Consider the following 22,202-nt stretch of genomic DNA (forward strand, 5'->3'; position numbering starts at 1 on the left):
AGCCCAAGGGTGAATTGAAACACATTCAACACTCCACAGAACACAAACCTTACATATGAATTGCATACACAACAGGGCACGATTAAGCCAACAGAGACCATAAAATGTATGTTACTTTGTGTTTAAAATACCATTAGTATACTATAAACAACAACAAGAAACAAAATACAGTGAAATCGATGTGGATATTCCTCCAAACGTACAGGTGTTTCCAGTGAAGATTACAGTGCTTACGGTACATAATACAAAGACATTTTAAATAACGTGCACTTCCAACCTTGTGGTAACAGTCACGCTCCAGTAGGACTGTGCCCTGTGCATAAAGACATTGTTTGATGAGTTTGGTGTGGAGAAATTCGTGTGGCCTGCAGCCCTGACCACAACCCTACTGAACACCTTTGGGATGAAACTGAATGCAAAGTGCAGTCCAAGTCTTCTCATCCAACATCAGTACTGAATAATAAAAACTATTATAACCACAAAGGTGAGGCCAATGCCATGAATTTGGAATGAGAAGGCCGACAAGTTTCTATAGGTGTTCTAGTCAGGTGTCCACAAATGTTTGCCCATATGGCGTTTATGCATTTCCCCAAATCACTTCATTTCTGTAATGTGGAAGTCAGCAGGGAGAACCGGCTACAGCAGGCCCCAGGAGATCAGCATTCCCATAACTGTTTATTTCCATGTAAAATTTGGGAACAATGCCTCAGGGCGTTTGGCGGCTTGGCCAGTGGGGGAAAAAAATAAAAATAATATGGAAGGAGCATGCACACCAGAGGTGTCCAACATTTTGACCTTCCTGGGCCACATCGGGAGAAGAGGAATTGTCTTGGGCCACACAAAAAAAAAATAAAAAATAAATATATATAAAAATTAAATGACTGTATCTGTAAATTTCAAAGGCAAATATAAAAAAGGAGCAGTAGTGTTAAAGTACTTGTGGGTTTAACCAATCTTTTTTTGTACAATTCTCCTTTAAGTAGGGCATGGCAGGGGGTGGGGGAGGGTTGTCCTATGCCTCTATACTTTTGCTAATAGGTGTCCCTCATGCCCCCATCTCAAAAAGTTGGGAGGTATGTAAAATACACTAACAAAAAGGATAGCTGATGAGCAGAACAGATCACAAGTTAAAGGAGGAGAAGTACAGCCAAAGCCTGTTTGGTTATACTTCTCCTGTGGATCACAGGAGTGCAGTTTGTTTGGCACTCTTGTGACCCGTTTTCAGCTGACATCCGAGCCAGTGAACCCTGTGACCGGCACTAGACTCAACCTCTCAGCAAGCCGTTAAGAGCCTAAGCTGACTGCTCCCACCCCTCCACAGTCCAGCGCTCCAATAAGCCCCCAGCGGCACTCCTGGCTCCTCCCCACATTGAGTGCCCCTGCGGAGACCCGCTTTCCAAGGGGGCACTCGTGTGGGCGCTCTCCCGAGTCCTGCTGCTGCATCCATTGACACAGACAGCAGGACTCTGCCCCGCCCCCCCTCCGGCTCCCATGTCACTGTATTAGATTGACAGCAGCGGGAGCCACTGGCTCCTGCTGCTATCAATCTGTCCAATGAGGACCCGAGACAGCGGCTGGAGCTGCTGGGCTCATTTTCGTCGCTGGAAAGATCCGTTTCAGGCAAGTAAAAGGGGGGCTGCTTCCCTACAGAAGGTTTTTCACCTTCATGCATAAAATGCATGAAGGTGAAAAACCTTGAAGGTTTACAACCCCTTTAATAGCCGTCTTGGGCCACAGGTTGGACATGTATACGGTTCTTTTACAAGTTTGAAAACATTTTGTGTAGCAATGGTCACTTCAGGCCAGTGGATGGTCACTTTAAGCCAATAGATCAGTATGACAGCCAGGCAACTAGTATTTCAGAAGTAGAGGGCACCAATAGCAGCCTACATATTTCTTGCAGTTCATGTGTCCTAACAAAAAAAAAACAAACCCACAGTAACTTGTCAGGTACTCATCACTGATGAAACCCCCAGCTCTGAACTAAAGATTCACCCTCCCTGATTATTTTGTGACAGAGTGTGTGCACTATCATGCAGTGACATTTTTGAGCCATAACTAGCAAGGATTGGCAATAACAACCGCCAGCATTAGATGCCTTGGTTGTAACAGCTAAAGTACCTCCAACCCCACAGTCGTCACACTCTGTTCTCTATTTTTTTTAATTCCCTAAATACACACTTTCATTTTGTCCTGTGGCTGGTATGGTGACATCGGTTCTTCCTCTTCTACACTGGGGTGGGTGGTCCTCATTGCAGCACAGAAGGGCGCTCACACAAGGACATCTGAGCCTAATTCAGTATTGCCATTCTGTAACGCCAGGCAAGTGTGATGAAGCACATCATCGGTGTGTCTATGACAACCTGGGCTCACAGGAAGGGGGTAAATGAGACTTGCAAGAAGTGGGTGGAGAGAGGCAGTGGAGGACACAGAATGCAGTACTGGAGTATAGAGAGGGCAAGTAACCCAAACATTTTTTTGATTAAAACATTGGGAAAATGATTAAAAAGAGGAAAAACCAATAGATGGAGTTCTGTTTCATTAGCCATCCTCATAAAAACCCAATAAAGAAGTCAAGCCAAACTTGTAGACAGGACACAGTGTTCGTCACCAAAACAATCTGTCACCTGCAGAATGTACAAGACGCAGCAAACGAGGCTTAAACCATTATAAACATGACACGCAGACTTCCTGTTCTGCCCCCGGGGGGGGGGGGGGAGGAGAGACTCACACAGATGTGAATGCAAGGAAGTGACAAAATACATTGGACACCAAGATGACATGAAAGAGAACACTTTCCGCCTCTTCTTCATAGGCACATATCGAAAATCATTACACACATGCCAACGTTTTTTGAATAATGACGAAGGACAACTGCTGGCGAAGCTTGTATAAACATGCTGAGCAATGATGTCTCAGACAACCAGAACAGTTTTATACACAACAAAATGTTTATTCATTTATCATGGGCTTGTTTGAAATTTTTAAATAGTTGACTGACAAATATTAACAGACTATCAGGTGGTGGCAAGAACTGGGAAAAAGTATAAATTAAAGTTGGTGTGTATCTCTCGCTCTATTAGATACACACACAAAAGTATCAACTAGTAAGGGGAGTCATCTGCCTCATATGATAAAGTGACTCTGGAATGGGAGAGGTATGGGGGCTGCCTGGTTTAGTCTAACATAATCTCGAGTCACAAATCTCGAGTCAAATTTCAATTCAGTCCTGGTCATTTGACCAAAATGCCATTTTAGTTATCTGAAATAGTGTTAATTTGACAATAATATTTTTCATCTACAAACTTAACACTGGGTCTGAGGAGGCCTGCAATGCTGCACAGTGCTCTGGACAGTCTGAGGTCTGTAATGCACACACTTCTGTGGATGGTGGTCTGAGGCCTGTAATACTGCACAGTGCTCTGGAGGGTGGTCTGAGGAAGCCTGTCAATGCTATAAAAAAGCTGGGAAGCAGAAACTGCCAGGTCTGGAGGAGGACCAGAGGAGGGCTGGAGTCAGCTGCCAGAGTCTGCTGAATGCTGAGACATGAGGGTGCTGTGTCTGCATAGAGAGGAGTAGGATCTGTAAGAGAAGTTCTGTTCTCTCTGCTGCAGGTGTGGGGGAGGGGGGGGGGTGCAGCAGAGATGAGCTTCTCTGTGGCTGCATGGAGAAGTGCAGGACCTGGTGGAGAAGTCCTCTCCTGCTTTCTGCTGCAGACTGTTGAGACAAGGGGGGGGGGGGCAGAGACAAGGGAGATATTGCAGCTGCAGGATAGGTGTGAGAGCCATATGAAACGGCCCGGTGGACCGGAGGAGGCCTGTAATGCACAGTGCTCTGGACAGTGGTTTGAGGAGGCCTGTAAAAGCTCCACAGTGCTCTGGACCACTGGGAGACAGTTAAGTGCTGCACACAGTGCTAAGCAGGCTACACCACTAAGAACGCTACAGTCACTACCTTGCTTGCTGGCAGGTGAAATACTCACGGGCTTTGCAGGCAGAGCTCAGAGGAAATGGGAAGTTCACATGAGTAAATGTCCCTCCCTCTCATGATCGTTACATTTTTGTTTGTTGACAAAAATGGACAGCGATTCCCATCATAGTTTTCGCAATTGACGAACATGGGGTAATTTTCATTTAGTTATCATCACTGGGAACATGCTGCTTATGAAAATTTTGATGAAAATGTTTGTCTACAAAATACTAGTGTCAGAAAAAAAAAAAAAATTACAGTTCCTTATTTCTAAACTTGTTCCAGGTCAGTTATATCCAAAATGAAATAGGATATTGGAATATCCCATCTTAATGCAAAATCAAAGTCTACAAATACTTACCCTCTCTCGCCATACTGACATCTTCACCTCAGCTTCTTTTGAAAGCAGGTCTTTAGCCAACTTGATTGGATGACCCCCACGCATGTGCACAGAAGTGAATTCATTGCTGAAAATGTGCGCCACCGAGCTGTGCATGCGGAGCTCAGTGTACAATTTAAAAAAAGACTGGAGCAGGCAGGCACATTTGTTTTATTGCAGAAGAGGCGTGAGAACAAAGCCTGTCTGCTGGCAATTTCCTCCTTTTAACCTTACTTCCTCAGTTTAACTTTAACCTTACTTTGAGCTTGCCATAGATCAGGGGTTTCAAAATCAATTTCATTGCAGGCAGCATCAGCATTATGGTTGCCCTCAAGGAAGGTCGTACACCACGGGTATCACCCACAAGAAACTTTATTAGAGACTGCTCAGACAAAACATGGTTCTGCCACTGTTTTGTCTGAGCAGTCTCCGATAAAGTTTTTTGTGGATTATACCAGCAGTGTGCAATCCTCCTTTTCAACTGGCATAGAATTGTATTATTCTTATAATAAATATAAACAGATGTCCAGAGCACCCCAAACCCCCTTACATCAGAAACTGCCGAGTCTGGAGGAGGACAGGAGGAGGGCTGGAGTCAGCTGCCAGAGTCTGCTGAATACCGAGACCAGGGGAGGGGGAGACATGAGGGTGCTGTGGCTGCATAGAGAAGAGTAGGATCTGTAGTTCCTTCCAACACCCGCAGCAGCTCTCTGCTGTGGGTGTTGGGGGGGGGGGGGTTGTTTGCAGCAGAGATGAGCAGGATCTGGTGGAGAAGTCCTATCCCGCTTTCTGCTGCCGACTGTTGAGACAAGGGAGATATCGCAGCTGCAGGACTGGTGTGAGGGCTATATGAAATGCCTTGGTGGGCCAGATTTGGCCAGTTCTTGCTGAACTGGACAAATTTCGATCCACCTATGGACAGTCCTGTTCAAGAGTAATCGATCTACTGATTGCTCACAAAACAGGCTTGCTGGAAAACTTTAGTTCAAGCAGTGCTACAGCAAATAGGCTGCAGCACTGCTCAGTGCATTCTGTCTGGAGAAGTCCCGCTAACTCTCCTGCTGTCAGAATACAAATGACAGCGGGAGGAACCTGTTTTTTTGCTCAGCCATATACAGGGAGCTTTACACTGATGGCAGCTCTTGTCACCCTTCTGAAAAACAATCCATATTGGATCAGGAGGTGGTTCGCAGGCAAATAGCTGCTGCTATGTTGCCTCCTCATCATCTATGATAACCCTAGAAAGCCTGCCCAACCACTGCGTTCATTACACGTAGTTGCAGCACATCCCCCATTCACTTGAATGAGTCGCATTTGGCGCAAGTATATAGATTAAGGTGGTAAAATGTGGCTCAACTGCCTAGTTTTACTCTCCACTCCTCTATGTGTAAATAAGCTCTTAGGCTTGATGCACATCTATGCATGTTGCTTTTGAGCGTTTCTGCAGTGCTTTTTGCATTTTTGTAACTGCGTTTTTTTTATACATTCACTGTATATAACTTGTTGCTAAGGTGCGAGTCAGAGCCGGCCATCGCGTCCTTAGCAACTGATGAGTCATCAGTGTCAGTGGGCTTCCCCACTGACAGCTGAATGTAAAAAAGAAATTGCTAAAAAACTAAATTCACAAAAAAAAAAAAAAAAAAAAAAAAAAAAAAAAAAAAAAAACAAAACACGGCATAGGTCCACCCAGTCCATACTAAGCCCTTTGGTCTGGATTTGGAGGGGGACACCCCCATGGCAACATTTTTTTTTTTTAAATTGTATGGACTGGGTGGGGGGGGACCCGACCCTTTCCCAAAATGCAAAGGCACAAAAATGCATTGATGTGAACGTGTTCCATAGGAACTCATGTTAAAGAAAATTCCCTGCATTTCTGCAAAATGCAAAAAAACGCATTAGTGTGAATCAACCCTAAGACCGTTGTCACTGGAACAGACCTTTCCATTGGAAGATTTCCCATCTAGTTCTGTTCAGAATTGGGAACTTGTAGGACAGGCTCATGAGTGGCCATTTGTTCATATATGGCTGGAGCTGCACAGAGCTTCATGCAAGCAGCCTGTGTTAGTCTATGGGGACACAGTCGTATGTCCTATATTTGACAGGTGTGCAGGGGTGGGTAAGTGCCTTTGAACACAGACCCACTCCGGAAAACCTGTCATATTAGGACGAGTGTCTGTACAGTCGCTGTGTCCCCATAAAGTAACATAGATTGCCAGCTCAAGCTGCATAAATAGTCATCCCATTCATGCTATGTGGGCCACAGTGTCCATATGAGGCCTAAATAGAATGCAGACCTTGAAACCCATCCAGGGCTAAGGCCTGTTTCACATGGTCTTCAGCTTGCATAAGAGCAGTATGAAGATCAAGCAGGATTCACTAAACCTTTAGGCTGGGTTCACACTACAACACGCAGAGGCTCACAGCAGGTGTCCGGTGCGTCTCCATTCACCGTTTCAGGTACGATTTCAGACGGAATTCGAACCTGAAACAGACTAAAAGACGCACAAGGCTCCTGTGCAACTCAAGGAGCCGCTGCAGGGATGTGTGAACAGGCTCCATAGTGAGCCTGTCACAATATCCTGCTATGCGAACTGGATGCGGAGAAATCCACATTCAATTCGCATAAGTGTGAACCCAGCCTTAAAGTGCCCTTGAGCTCCCGTTTGGAAATGTTATACACAGATCCTAATAGGAGTGTTCATTGCCACTTTAAAGAGGAAGTAAAGTCCCATGCATAGTTTGCACCTATAGGTAAGTCTTATTACAGGCTTACCTATAGGAACTGTAAATATCTCCTAAACGTGTGCCGTGTAGGAGAGATTTACTATATATGCAGCCGATTACCTCATTGACGCATGCACTCTGAAGGAATGGCCACCCGTTCCTTCAGAATCTTGTACTGTGAATGGCGGTTCCCCCGCACGTGTGGGTGTGACATCATCACGGCTCCGGCCAATCACACAGCTGGAGTCCGCAGACCTGAAAGGAAGATGGGTTAAGATGGACACTGCTGGTTTTCAACCACTTTAAACAGCTGCTAGCAGGCTTTCAACAAGCTACACACCCCAGTCACACCGATTGCGACATTGAAATCATGTTACTTCACTTAAGGTAGCAGGATTTCAAAATGGAATTTCAGTGCTACTTTAGGTGCTAGTTGGAAGACATCTATGCGACTTCATGCACAAATGTCTATGTCTCACCTGAACTTGCAAAAAGTAGTGCAGGAGCCATTTTCAAAATCTGTGCGACTGATGGATTCACACTGCTTTGACCGCTTCCAATGTGGACAATAGGGTGTGACTTGTCATGCGGTTTGAAGCTGTCAAATCGCATGACAAGTCACACCAGTGTGACCGAGGGCTCAAGAAGTGCAAAGCCTGCTAGCAGCTAATTTAAAAAGGCAAATCAGCACTTCCATTAGGATCTGCGTTGAACATTTTCAAACTGGAGCTACATGGTACTTTAAAAGCTTCAACAAAGCTTGGGGGAAGGCTCTGCAAATGTTTTTTTTTCTATAACACCTGCCAACGGGTCTGATATAGCCAGGTTTACAAGATGTAAAGGGCCTTTTTGCACAGGCTTTGAGTCTGCATCTGTTTGTTAGTTCAAAAAGTATGTCCATGGGCAGGCGGATGTAAACGGACATCTTATATTACTTACATTTATGTCTGCAGAAAATAAGAAAAAAAGGTTTGTGTCCTTTTGTGTTTTTGTGCAACAAATGCCGTCCATTTTTAGGCAAAAAACATTTTTTGTCACCTATGACTATTTTCTTCAACAGCAGAAAAAAAAAAAACCCAGGAGGGAAACCTTAGAGCTACCAAACACCATATAACATGGGAGGTTAAACCTAAACAACACTTTTCATTTATATCCAATCAGGCAGGCCCTTGCACTACATAGTTGAAGTTAAATATCAAGGAAAATCGTACAAGAAAATTGTATCATGTATGGCCAGCTTAAGGCTGCATTCACACTTAGGCAGAGGGAAAACGCAGGCAAAAATGTGTTTTTTGCTTGCGTTTTTGGGAATGTGTCAGTCCCAGTTCACGTATTCCACTGTGGGTTCCTCCATCGCATATCACCTGCCGGCGGTTCACAATGACATTTGTGAACCGCTGCGGGAGTCAATGCACCATTTTGGTGTGAATGCGACGCAAATTCAGCCATGCAATCTGTATGGGTGAATTTGCATCGTACAGACATCGCATGTGATCTGCAGAGCAAATAGAATCACATGCAAATGTCTAACATCGCACCAGTGTGAACCCAGCCTAAATCCCAGGAAAAAAAAAAAAAGGGAAGGGTAGCAGTCCTGTATTTTGATGTGTAATTGAAAAAAAAAAAAAAAAAAAAAAAAAAGGCGGCAAAACGTGGAACATATAAATGTGCTTGGCTCAGTGCAAAAAAAAAAAAAAAAAAAAAAAAGTGTATGTAAGCAACTTTGGCTCGCATAGGGAAAGCCTATTCCCTATGCTGTCACACAAATGCAGCAAAAAACATGATGCAAATGGGGCCTAAGACCCCTTTTACCTCGTTTTAGCGTTGTTTAAGCAGCGCTTGTGTGCCGCTTAAAAGACGCCCGTGTTGCGTCGCTTCCGAAGCCGTTTTCAGGTGCTTTGGAAGCGCTACCCATTTTTTTTTTTTTTTTTTTTTTTTAAAGGGGCAGAGTGTTTTGGGAGCTCCCAAACCACCCCAAAGATACTGCTTGCAGGACTTTTTGTAACGTCCCGCAAGCGCAGCGCCCCAGAGTGACAAGACACACTGAAATGAACGGGAGGCAGCTTTCAAGCATTATTTAGAGGCTATTTCTAGCACTAAAACGCCTGAAAACCGCCTCGGTGTGAAAGGGGTCTAACTCCTAAGGTGTCCTAAGACCCAACGTTTAGTTAGCTAAAGCACCGTGGGGGGGTTACTTACTAAAACTGAAGCGTGCAAAATCTGGTGCAGCTCTGCATAGAAACCGATCAGCTTCCAGGTTTTATTGTCAAAGCTTAAAATTGAACAAGCTGAAGTTAGAAGCAGATTGGCTACCATGCACAGCTGCACCAGTTTTAGTAAATCTCCCACTGTGTACTATAAGCCCTCGTTCACACTGGACACGGGTTTGAAATTGCACAATTTCAAAACTCACATTTCAGGACGGCGATTTGAAAGACATCTGTGCAGGTTCATGCACAGATGTTGAAAAAATAGAAATAAAAAAAATTGCCCGCAATAGTGCAGGAACTACTTTTGGAAATCAGTGTGGCGTCGCACCAATTGGGACTGTGCCGTTGCCGGCAACAGGCTGCGATTTGGCATGTCAAATCGCACCAGTGTGAACAGGGCTAATACAACTTTTACTCCCCCGCACGCTAATGCTGCCAATTTACCTGCCCCCCATACTAAATGCTGCCGATTCACCTGCCCCCCATGCTAATGCTGCTGATCCCCTCCAGCCTGTCTCCATGCACTCACTCCAGCGTCGGCGGCACATCGTTGCCCTTGAATGACGATAGTAGACCATACCTGGGCCATGTGTGTGAGCACAGCCTCTGCCAGGGGTGCATGTGATAGGGTGACAACGCAGAAAAGCAACCAGAGTACAGTTGTCACCCTATAACAGGAAGGGCTTTCATAGCATGGTCACCTGGCGTTCCTTTCATTCAAACTGCATATTTAAAAAGCAAGTCAACACTTGTATGAGATGAGATAGCAGATCTAGCCAGGAATGAGAGCAGACTGAACTAGAAAATGCATTGCAGAAGCTGTGGAGACAAATATCTATTGAAGGATTGTACAGTAAGAGATTTACAGTACCTCAGACAGGGCATAATGAGAGGAGTGGGCACTGAGTACTCACCCAGCAGTGCAGGTGCTGGCTTCTCTCAAAGGTCAGGTGGGCAGCAGGCTTGTCTCTCTTCCCCTGCAGGCTCTATATAAGGGAAGCTCTTCAGTCCTGCACACAGCAGCTCACTAGGCTTGCAGCTCCTCTCTACTTCTTGCACAGCCTGGAGTGTGCATGTGCGGGCTGCTCTGGATGGATGTGAATGTTATTATTGTGCTGGGGAGGCAGTCTGCTCTGCACCACACACACTCCCCGCCTCCTGCAGCCACCTTTTCCCTCTAAACACCCCGCGCTAGTCCCGCCCTCGTGTCGCCTGGATTGGCACCGACTGCAGCCAATAGCTAAACGGGAGACGCGAGGGACGAGGAAGGTGGGATTGCTGACGTCACCGCCCGTGTCACTCTCCATAGAGATATTGCTGTGTACAGTGTGTGTCTTAAAAGATGGAGATGATGTGGGCACTGGCCCTTACCAGGGCAGCATATGGAACATAAACATGGTTCATTAGTATATAAGTTCTCCTCATATTATAATAAAGCACTGTGGAAGTGCTGTGTACAGGGTTTGTCATAAAAAAGATGGAGTATACACTCACATTATTAGGTTCACCTGTTCAATTGTTTGGTAACACAAATCGCTAATCGGCCAATCAATGCATTTAGGGCTCATTTACACTTGCTTCGGCTTCAACACATATTAACGACTAGTTTACACTTGCTTCAAAACATGGCTTCGGACAGGCTTTGTTAAAGCTCACTGAACGCTAGTCAAAGTTCCTGTCACTAAATAAAATGGTTAGCTTACAGTCCTTTTTACACCTTGCTTTTGCTTTGCTTCGGCTTCACTTCAAAAATGATACCCCATGTAGCTTTAGTAGTGCTTCAAAGCATCTTCAAAGCCTCCATAGAAGTCTATGGCAAAGCTCGCTTGAAGCCCCACTTGTAGCCTCACGAAGCCCCACCAAGGCCCCATCAGAGCCCCATTGAAGCTCCACGAAGCCTCATCGAAGCCCCACCAAAGCTCCACAAAGCCTCACCGAAGCCCCACAAAGCCTCACCAAAGCCCCATTGAAGCTCCACAAAGCCTCTCCGAAGCCCCATTGAAGCTCCGCGAAGCCCCATCGAAGCTTCACAAAGCCTCACCGAAGCTCCACGAAGCCTCACCGAAGCCTCATCAAAGCCTCATTGAAGAACCAAGCAAAAGCAAAGTGTAAACAGGACTGTAAGCTAACCATTTTATTTAGTGACAGGAGCTTTGACTGGTGTTCAGAGAGCTTTAACAAAGCGTGTCTGAAGCCATGTTTTGAAGCAAGTGGAAACTAGCCCTAATATGTGCTTCGGCTTTGATTCGCATTACTAGCTAGTTTACACTTGCTTCAAAACAAGGCTTCGGACACGCTTTGTTAAAGCTCTCTGAACGCTAGTCAAAGCTCCTGTCACTAAATAAAATGGTTAGCTTACAGTCCTGTTTACACCTTGCTTTTCTTCAAAAATGATACCCCATGTAGCTTTAGTAGTGCTTCAAAGCATCTTCAAAGCCCCCATAGAAGTCTATGGCAAAGCTCGCTTGAAGCCCCCCTTGAAGCCTCACCAAAGCCCCACCAAAGTCCCATCGAAGCTCCACAAAGCTTCACCGAAGCCTCATCGAAGCCCCACGAAGCCTCACCGAAGCCCTATTGAAGCTACTGTAAGCTAACAATTTTATTTAGTGACAGGAGCTTTGATTGGCGTTCAGAGAGCTTTAACAAAGCGTGTCTGAAGCCATGTTTTGAAGCAACTGTAAACTAGCCCTAACTTGTGCTTTGGCTTCGATACACATTAACGGCTAGTTTACACTTGCTTCAAAACAAGGCTTCACATAGGCTTTTGCTTTGCTTCGGCTTCGCTTCAAAAATTAGCATAGTGGTGCTTCAAGGCGTCTTCAAAGCCTCCATAGAAGTATGGCAAAGCTCATTTGAAGCCCCACTTGAAGCCAAACCGAAACCTCATTGCAGCCCCACGAAGCCTCACTGAAGCCCCACCGAAGCGCCACAAAGCCTCACCAAAACCCCATTGAAGCCCCACCGAAGCCCCATCGAAGCCCCACCGAAGCATCATCGAAGCCTCATCGAAGCCTTATTGAAGCACCAAGCAAAAGCAAGGTGTAAACAGGACTGTAAGCTAATCATTTTATTTAGTGACAGGGGCTTTGACTGGTGTTCAGAGAGCTTTAACAAAGCGTGTCCGAAGCCATGTTTTGAAGCAAGTGTAAACTAGCCCTTAGGCATCTAGTTGTGATGAAAACGATTTGCTGAAGTTCAAACCGACCATCAGTATGGGGAAGAAAAGAGATTTAAAGCGGATTTCCAGTCATTTTTATGTTTATTAAAAGTCAGCAGCTACACAAAGTGTAGTTGCTGACATTTAATAAACAACCACTCACTTATCACAGCCGTTTTTACCCTGCGTCCTCCCTCAGCGATACCGGCATCTTTACTATGGGCACCCGGCTGTGACAGCTTGCGGCTTCACAGCCGGGTGCCCACTGCGCATGCACGAGCAGCGCTGTGTTCTGTGAATGGTCCCAAAGTCTTTTGGGACCTGTTATATGTCCTAGAAAACTTTGGGAGAGAGGGCGGAAGGAGCGCTTCCACTCCCGATCATCATCAACCGTAACGGAAGTGGGAGCGGGTACCTGTCAAAATCAGGTACCCGCTCCCCCCTCCTCTTTCTCTCCAAAAGCTCAGTTTCACAAACAGGACCCGGGGAGGAGGCCTTAAAGCAGAACTTCCCTTTTTGGATGGAGCTCCACTTTAAGTGACTTTGAATGTGGCATGGTTGTTGGTGCCAGACGGGCTAATCTGTGTATTTTAAAAACTGCTGATCTACTGGGATTTTCACACACAACCATCTCTAGGGTTTACAGAGAAAGGTCTGAAAAAGAGAAAATATCCAGTGAATGGCAGTTGTGTGGACAAAAAGGCCTTGTTGATGTCAGAGGTCAGAGGAGAATGGGCAGACTGATTAGAGATGATAGAAAGGCAATAGTAACGCAAATAACCGCTCGTTACCAATGATTATGCAGAATACCATCTCTGAATGCACAACACATCAAACCTTGAAACAGATGGGCTACAGCAGCTTACCTCCCAACGTTTTGAGATGTGAATGAGGGACACCTACTAGGAAACACATGTAGGCATAAGACACGTCCCCGTCACACCCCCTTAAAGGAGAATAAACTAAGAAAAAAGGTTAATTAAATCCACAAGGGATTTTTTTTTTGACACTACTATTCCTTTATATTGGCTTTTAAAATTTACAAATGCAGCAACTTAGAATCTGTATGAAAGGTTTAGCACTGGGAAACACTTTTTGAAAGATAAAAAGTGCATTTTATATACAATTATATAGATCAGACCAAAATGAGGGACAAATGAGGGGGAAAGAGGGACAGAGGGACATTGCTCCAAATCAGGGACAGTTCCTCCAAATCAGGGACAGTTTGGAGCTATGCACCAGCAGAAGACCACACCGGGTGCCACTCCTGTCAGCTAAGAACAGGAAACTGAAGCTACAATTCACACAGGATCACAAAATTGGACAATAGAAGATTGGAAAAATGTTGCCTGGTCTGATGAGTCTCGATTTCAGCTGTGACATTCAGATGGTAAGGTCAGAATTTGACGTAAATGACATGAATGCATGGATCCATCATCCTTTGTATCAACGATTCAGGCTGCTGGTGGTGGTGTAATGGTGTTCGGGATATTTTCTTGGCACACTTTGGACCTCTTAGTACCAATTGAGCATCGTTTAAACGCCACGGCCTACCTGAGTATTGTTGCTGACCATGTCCATCCCTTTATGACTACAGTGTACCCATCGTCTGATGACTACTTGACTAATGCACCATGTTACAAAGCTCAAATCATCTCACCACTGGTTTCTTGAATATGACAATGAGGTCACTGTACTCCAATGGCCTCCATAGTCACCAGATCCAATAAAGCACCTTTGGGATGTGGTGAAACGGGAGATTGACATAATGGATGTGCAGCCGACAAATCTGCAGCAACTATGTCATGCTATCATGTCAATATGGACCAAAATCTCAGAGGAACGTTCCCAATACCTTGTTGAATCTATGCTAGGAAGAATTAAGGCAGTTCTAAAGGCAAAAGGGGTCCAACCCGGTACTAGCAAGATGCACCTAATAAAGTGGCCGGGGAGTGTATGTGAAGAAAATATGTATTTTCATAAATGGTTGAATGAATTAAAGTGATTGTAAAGGCTGTTTTTTTTCCAAGAATAAAAAAAGATGTTATACTTACCTGCCCCGAACCTCCTCTTCTAGGGTCTTCTGCCAGTGCTGTCCACTTTTCCCCTCCTGAGTGTGCCTCCATAGCAAGCTGCTTGCTATAGGGGCACAGGTGCGAGCTCACTCCTGAGCCAGGCTGTGTGTCCATAGACACACACACAGCTTGTCTTGGCTGCACGCCCTGCTCCCTCCTCACCGGATTTAATTGACAGCAGCAATCAAACCAGACCAGGGAGAGAGAACAGCTCTGCTGCAGACAGGTACAGTTCTGGATCAAGAAAGGGCTCAGGTAAGTATTTGTGTAACTCCCTTTGTGCTGGGAGCATGCCACGTGGCGCACTCCCAGCACAGTGACTGGGGTCTCACCGAGAGCCCCAGGCCCCATTCTAAACATTGGGGCCCGAAACATCTGATTCCAGGTCACCTGATCGTTGTGATAGCCTCTGATTGGTGATCAGTCACTGTGAAGCCCGCCCCGTGTCTTCTGTCTCTGTGAATGGATGAGAAAGATACATTGTATCTTTACCTGTCCTTGCAGAGAAGGAAAAAAAAGTGCGTGTGGAAAACAAAATAATAATAATAATTAAAAAAAAAACCTAGATCAAGGTTTTATCTAGGTCAATGCCAGGGTTAGTGTGTGGGTCAAGGTCATGGTCAAAGGTCAATGTCAATATCAGGGTCAAAGGTCAAGGTCAGTATTTTTTGGACAGGTTTTTTTTTTTTTTTTTTTTTTTTACTAGTATCAGTGTCAGTTAGTGTCAGTGTCACTGTGTTTTAGCTGGGATAAAAAAAAAAAAGCAAAATGCGCACTATTGTTTCTGGGCTGTACTACGGGTACATACAACAACTAACATATGTGGTCTCGCTGCAATCGTCAGCAGCAGGAGAGTTTGGGTTGTTCTTTGGTGGTAGGTTATGGTTGTAGCAAGAAATATACAGATAAATTAAAAAATAGATTTTTTTTTCCCTATTTTGGGCCAGTTTTCCTTCGATAATAAAAAAAATCAGGAGATAACCATTACCATTTACCACCAAATGAAAGCCCAATTTGTCCTAAAAAAACAAGATATAATCCACCTGGATGCACAAAGTAGTTATAATGATATGTGCAGTTTTACTAACATGTGTCAAAGTTTCACAATTGGGCTTAGGCATTAAGATTTGTTTTACCCAGTGGCGTCGGGGGGGGGGGGGGCTGACCGGGGCTCATATTTTATGAGCCCCGAGTCCCAAAGCCTGGGCTTGGCTGGGAACTCAGGGCTATACGGGGCCGATCCTGGGGGTGCACAGGCTACCTCTGAAGGGAAGGGGGGGCGAGCGCCTCCGGATTACACAGAGCTGTGTAAAGAGAACTTGGACTTACAAGATGAATTATTGTGGAAAAGTTTGGGAACTATGTTGTTGTTTTTATTTATTGGTTTGGATCCACCAATTAATCTATGGATATGGAAAATTGTTGGTTCCCACACTGAGAGCTTTTTTTTTTCCTATCACATACTGTACATAATGCTATCCCCAAGGAGAATAAATAGCTGTAAACTTTTCTGAATATTAATGACCTTTGTGGCATGTCCTATAAAATATGTGTATACTGTACAAGCTGAAATTGTACATTGTAACTGTCTAATTATCATACAGCCCACAAACACAGCAGGTGAGGTACTGCCCACCGACCTTGGTGAGACATTGGAAACATGTAAAGAATTGCAGAGTCTGTGGAAGTGGGTACATAGGACGGGGGAAAGCTGAGAGTGGGAAAACAGGCAACATAGGAGGAGAGGGGACAGGTAAAGAGCATTGATGGACACAGGTAGGCTGCATTGTTGGCAGAGGTGAAGCGGCATTGAAAGACACAGGTAGGCTGCATTGTTGAGCAAAAGTTAAGCGGCATTGATGGAAACAGGTAGGCTGCATTGTTGGGAACCTGGTGAATTGGCATTGATGGGCACAGCTGAGGCTGCATTGTTTGGCACAGGTGAAACGGCATTGGTGGACACAGGTGAGGACGCTGCATTGATAAGCACAGGTGAGGCTGCATTGTTGGGCACAGGTGAGGCTGCATTGTTGGGCACAGGTGAGGCTGCATTGTTGGGCACAGGTGAGGCTGCACTGTAGGGCACAGGTGAGGTTGCATTGTAGGGCACAGGTGAGGTTGTACTGATGGGCACAGGTGAGGCTGCACTGATGGGCTCTGATAAAGTTGTTACTATTTATTTTTATAACTTAATTCTGCATAAAACATTTAAGTGTCATTTCATTAGATAATTTATGAGGGCGTATTTAGGGGTGGAATTAGGGGTGGGGCAGGGTAGGGGTTGGGTGGGGCAACTGTTGGTGAGTAACCCTTAAGGCCTAGCTAGTAGCTCAGCACTTGAAATTTTGAGCCCTGCTTTATGTAATGTGCTAGGAAAAATGTCACCAAGAATTAGACATTTTTACATACAGAATATTTACACAAATATTTAGTCTTTTAAATTAATATGTATGGTATAAGAATGTATGAAAGATAAAAGATCAATACAATCAAAGGTTTCTATGTAGTGTATGAAAATTGGATTTCTAAGTACATGCGTCTAAATATGCAATATACTTATCCGTTTAAATAATCTTTGCTTTGCATTATTCTTTTATTCATTTCATAAGCAGTAAGTTAAATCTGTTTATTACATCTGGGAATCCATTCAAGAAGTGGGTCTGGACTAAATTTTTAGAAACCTCAAACAAAAGTAGTTGACTTAATGATAGCATCAGTGAGTAGGAGCAGTGCCTCTGTAGGAGGAGAGTAGGAGCAGTGCCTCTGTAGGAGGAGAGTAGGAGCAGTGCCTCTGTAGATGGAGGGCCAGGAGTTGGAGCAATGACTGTAGGAGGAGAGTGGGGAGTAAGAATAATGACTCTGTAGAAGGAGTGTGAGGTGTAGGAGCAGTGACTGTAGGAGAAGAGCAGGGAGTAGGAGCAGTGACTCTGTAAGAGGAGAGCTGGGAGTAGGAGCAGTGACTTTGTATGAGGAGAGTAGGGAGTAGGAGCAGTGACTCTGTAAGAGGAGAGCTGGGAGTAGGAGCAGTGACTCTGTAAGAGGAGAGCTGGGAGTAGGAGCAGTGACTTTGTATGAGGAGAGTAGGGAGTAGGAGCAGTGACTTTATATAGTAGGAGCAGCGACTCTGTAGAAAGAGGGCAGAGAGTAGGAGCAGGGACTCTGTAGAAAGAGGGCAGAGAGTAGGAGCAGTGAATCTGTAGAAAGAGGGCAAAGAGTAGGAGCAGTGAATCTGTAGAAAGAGGGCAAAGAGTAGGAGCAGCAACTCTGTAGAAAGAGGGCAGAGAGTAGGAGCAGTGACTCTAGGAGAGCAGGGAGTAAGAGCAGTAACTCTGTAGGAGGAGAACAGGGAGTAGAAGCAGAGACTCTGTAAGGTTACTTTCACACTGAGGCGGTTTTCCGACACTTTAGCGCTAGAAATAGCCTCTAAAAAGCACCTGAAAAACAGCCTCCCATTCTATGCAGTGTGTCTTTTCACACTCGGAAGGTGCGCTTGCGGGACGTTTCAAAAAGTCCTGCAAGCAGCATCTTTGGGGCGGTTTGGGAACGCTGTAAATAGCCCTCCCAAAACACCCCGCTCATTGCAATGAATGGGCCTAGCGTTTTTGAAAGCGCAGGAAAAATTGGATTTTTTACAATTTTTTTGTTAAAAGTGCTAGCGACCAAAAAGCGCCACAAAAGCACCGCTAAAGCGCTGCAAAAACTTGTGGTGCTTTAGTACTAATGACCGGGTATGAAAGGAGTCTTAGAGGAAAGCTAGGAGTAGGAGCAGTGACTCTGTAGAAGGAGGGTAGATAGTAGAAGCAGTGACTCTGTAAGAGAGCAGGGAGTAGGAGCAGTAACTCTGTAGGAGGAGAGCAGGGAGTAGAAGCAGAGACTCTGTAAGAGGAAAGCTGTGAGTAGGAGCAGTGACTCTGTAAGCAGGGAGCAGGGAGTAGGAGTAGTGACTCTGTAAGAGGGAAGCAGGGAATAGGAGCAGGGACTCTGTAGAAGGAAGGGAGAGAGGAGAAGCAGTGACTCTGTAGGACAGCAGGGAGTAGGAGCAGCACTTCTGTAGGAAGATAGCAGGGAATAGAAGCAGAGACTCTGTAAGAGGAAAGCTGGGAGTAGGAGCAGTGACTCTATAGAAAGAGGGCAGAGAGTAGGAGCAGTAACTCTGTAGGAGACCAGGGAGAATAATGCCGTGTACACACGAGCGGACTTTTTGGCATCAAAGGTCCGACGGTCTTTCCGACGGACTTTCAACGGACTTTTGACGGACTTCCGACGGACTTTCGAACGAACGGACTTGCCTACACATGATCACACCAAAGTCCGACGGATTACGTGATGACGTACGACCGGACTAAAATAAGGAAGTTGATAGCCAGTAGCCAATAGCTCCCCCAGCGTCGGTTTTCGTCCGTCGGACTAGCATACAGACGAGCGGATTTTTCGACTGGACTCGAGTCCGTCGGAAAGATTTGAAACATGTTCCAAATCTAAAGTCCGTCTGATTTTCGACTGAAAAAGTCAGTTGCGGGTCCGATGAAGCCCACACACGGTCGGATTGTCCAACGGATTTGTCCTGTCGGACCAGTCCTGTCGAAAAGTCCGCCCTTGTGTACACAGCATAAGCAGTAACTCTGTAAAGGAAGAGAAGAGAGTAAAAGCTGAGACTCTGTAGGAGGAGATCAGAGAGCAGGAGCAGTGACTCTGTAGGAGGAGAGTGAGGGGTAGGGGCAGTGGAGAAGACTGGGGTGTGGAAATTATAAACATATATATATATTTTTTTTTCAAAAATAATTTACCAATTTACTGGGGTAGAAGTTAGTTGGGAGCAGTTAAATGTTACCCCCAACATTTCATATTCCTGATATGTTCCTACTGTACCATGTACTTTTATGAAAAAGTATCCTGTTCTCTTTGTATTACTTCCTTTATGTGTAATCCCTGGTGTTCCTGCCAGTCCCTTTCCTATTAAAAACTGATCACACTAAGCAGGAGAACACATCGTAGACAGTTCTCTAGCTGTGCTGGGAACTCAGCCTGCTCTCCTATAATAATCAGACTTGTCCTGACACACCCCTCCCTGCACAGCCTTTCATTGAGAAGCTCGGTGTTCTGCTGCTTCTCCTCCCCCTAGCCCTTATGCAGCTGGGTCACTTATAAAAAAGGGAAAAAAGGCTATTTATAATTTTTTTGTTAATCGCTACACAAATGTTTTGTCTTTCATTCCTATTTTACACTGAATGGGTTGTTTTACAAGGTGATCGTTTACAGCCACTTTACCTTACACATAAACTTTCCATCAATTCTATTTTACGTTTTGGCAATCAGTAGTGTCGAACAGAGCTGCCCCCCCCCCCCCCCCCCCCCCCTTCACATTCTTTACAGTACCTACTTGATGCTGAAGGCATATAGATTGATTTTAACAGCAGGGGGCATACAAATATATACCAGTGGGGGAGTAGGGAGGGGAATGCTCTTTTTTTCGAATTTCTAAAAAAAAAACCTTAATGGAAATTGCTGAGCAAAATTCTGATAGGGCAAATACATATTTTATAACTTTTTCAAAATACGAGCCAGCTTAAAATTAAATGTTAATGTATTACATTTGATCTACTTGAAGAAAGGAAAGATTTTCTCCCCAATGTCATTTGCCATTATAATATACTGTATAAAGGTAATTGATGGTGTCACCCTGCCTATGACATAGAATAAACGACTAACTGAAAAGTTTAGCTGCAAGCGTATCCTGCTGAATAAAACCAAACTCAAGCAAGTTTTACATTTTGGATTAGAATCTCTAACATTATTTATAACATATACAGTAAAACCTTGGTTTAAGAGCATTTTGCAAGACTAGCAAAATTTTTAAATACATTTTGACTTGATATACAAGCGATGTCTTCATATACAAGTAGCGTCATGTCACAACTGAGTATAAAAGAGAAGAGAGGCTCCTCTAATGCCGTGTACACACGACCAGACTTTACGGCATACTTGGTCCTGCGGACCAGAGTCCGTCGGACAATTTGATCGTGTGTGGGCTCCAGCAGACTTTTTTTCCCCAAAAGTTCGACGGACCTAGAAATGAAACATGTTTCAAGTCTTTTCAACGGACTCGAGTTCAGTCGAAAAGTCCGCTCGTCTGTATGCTAATCTGACGGACAAACACACTAGGGCAGCTATTGGCTACTGGCTATGAACTTTCTTGTTTTAGTCCGGTCATACGTCATCACGTACGACTCCGTCGGACTTTGGTTGATCGTGTGTAGGCAAGTCCGTTCATTCGGAAAGTCCGTCGTAAAGTCCGTCGAAAATTCCGCAGGACAAAGTCTGCTGTAAAATCCGCTTGTGTGTACGTGGCATAAGTGTAGCAATATGGTTACATTTAATGAAGGTACAACATTTAGCAACATATTGCTACACTTATGCCCCGTACACACGGTCGGATTTTCCGTTGGAAAATGTTCGATGGGAGCTTGGTGTCAGAAATTCGGACCGTGTGTAGGCTCCATCGGACATTTTCTCTCAGAAATTCCGTTACACAAAATTTGAGATCTGGATCTCAGATTTTGCGACAACAAAATCCGTTATCGTCAATTCCAATCTTGTGCACACAATTCCGACGCACACAATTCCACGCATGCTAGAAATCAAGCAGAAGAGCCGCACTGGCTATTGAACTTCATTTTTCTCGGCTCGTCGTACGTGTTGTACATCACCGCGTTCTTCACGTTCGGAATTTCTGACAAGATTTGTGTGCCCGTGTGTATGCAAGACAAGTTTGAGCCAATATCCGTCGGAAAAAATCCATGGATTTTGTTGTCGGAATGTGCGATCGTGTGTACGGGGCATTAGAGGTGCCTCTCTTCTCTTTTATACTTTGTAGCTCCTGCTTCTAATCCCCCTGTGGAGGCTTCCATTTGTGGATGGACATTTTATGGTTTATGGTTACACAACCTGGTCACATTGCTATAATCTTTTTATATGGACTATAAACTGAAGGACTTATGAATAAATGGTTGTGGAACGAATCATTTGAGTTTCCATTATTTGTTATGGGAAAATTAGCTTTGATTTACAAGTGTTTTGGATTACAAGCATGTTTCTGAACGAATTATGCTCGCAATCCAAGGTTTTACCGTATTAAAGAATGCCACACTATCCTTGTATTACCAACCAATTGCTTAAATATATATATATTAATTATCATGTTCATATAACGTACATAACATGCATCAAATAACATATAATGTACCATCACTTTTGATAAAACATACTGTAAGTACAGTGCCGTGCAAAAGTATTCACACCCCTTAAAATTTTCCACACTTTGTCAAGTTGCAACCAAATACGTAAATGTATTTTATTGGGATTTTATGTGATAGACCAACACAAAGTGACACGTAATTGTGAAGTGGAAGGAAAATGATAAATAGTTCTCAGAATTTTTTGCAAATAAATATCCTAAAAGTGTGGCGTGCTTTTGTATTCAACCCCCTTTACTCTGATACCCCTAACTAAAATCTAGTAGATCCAATTGCCTTCAAAAGTCACCTAATTAGTAAATAGAGTCCACCTGTGAGTAATTTAATCTCAGTATAAATACAGTTGTTCTGTGAAGCCCTCAGAGGTTTGTTAGAGAACCTTAGTGAACAAACAGCATCACGAAGGCCGAGGAACACACCAGACAGGTCAGGGAT

General features: G+C 44.5%; 1 protein-coding gene across 2 annotated transcripts in view; it reads right to left on the reverse strand.

The window, feature by feature from the left end:
* Positions 1-10,501, reverse strand: part of BPGM (bisphosphoglycerate mutase) — a 37,557-nt gene extending 27,056 nt beyond the window's left edge. For both annotated transcript variants that reach the window (XR_012242947.1, XM_073621278.1), the window contains exon 1: positions 10,197-10,501. The gene's annotated coding sequence lies outside the window, so the exon portion shown is untranslated. The remainder of the gene's footprint in view (positions 1-10,196) is intronic.
* Positions 10,502-22,202: the final 11,701 nt, after the last annotated feature.

This window comes from Aquarana catesbeiana, linkage group LG03 (genome assembly GCF_042186555.1).
Source record: "Aquarana catesbeiana isolate 2022-GZ linkage group LG03, ASM4218655v1, whole genome shotgun sequence".
Taxonomy (NCBI): Eukaryota; Metazoa; Chordata; class Amphibia; order Anura; family Ranidae; genus Aquarana; species Aquarana catesbeiana.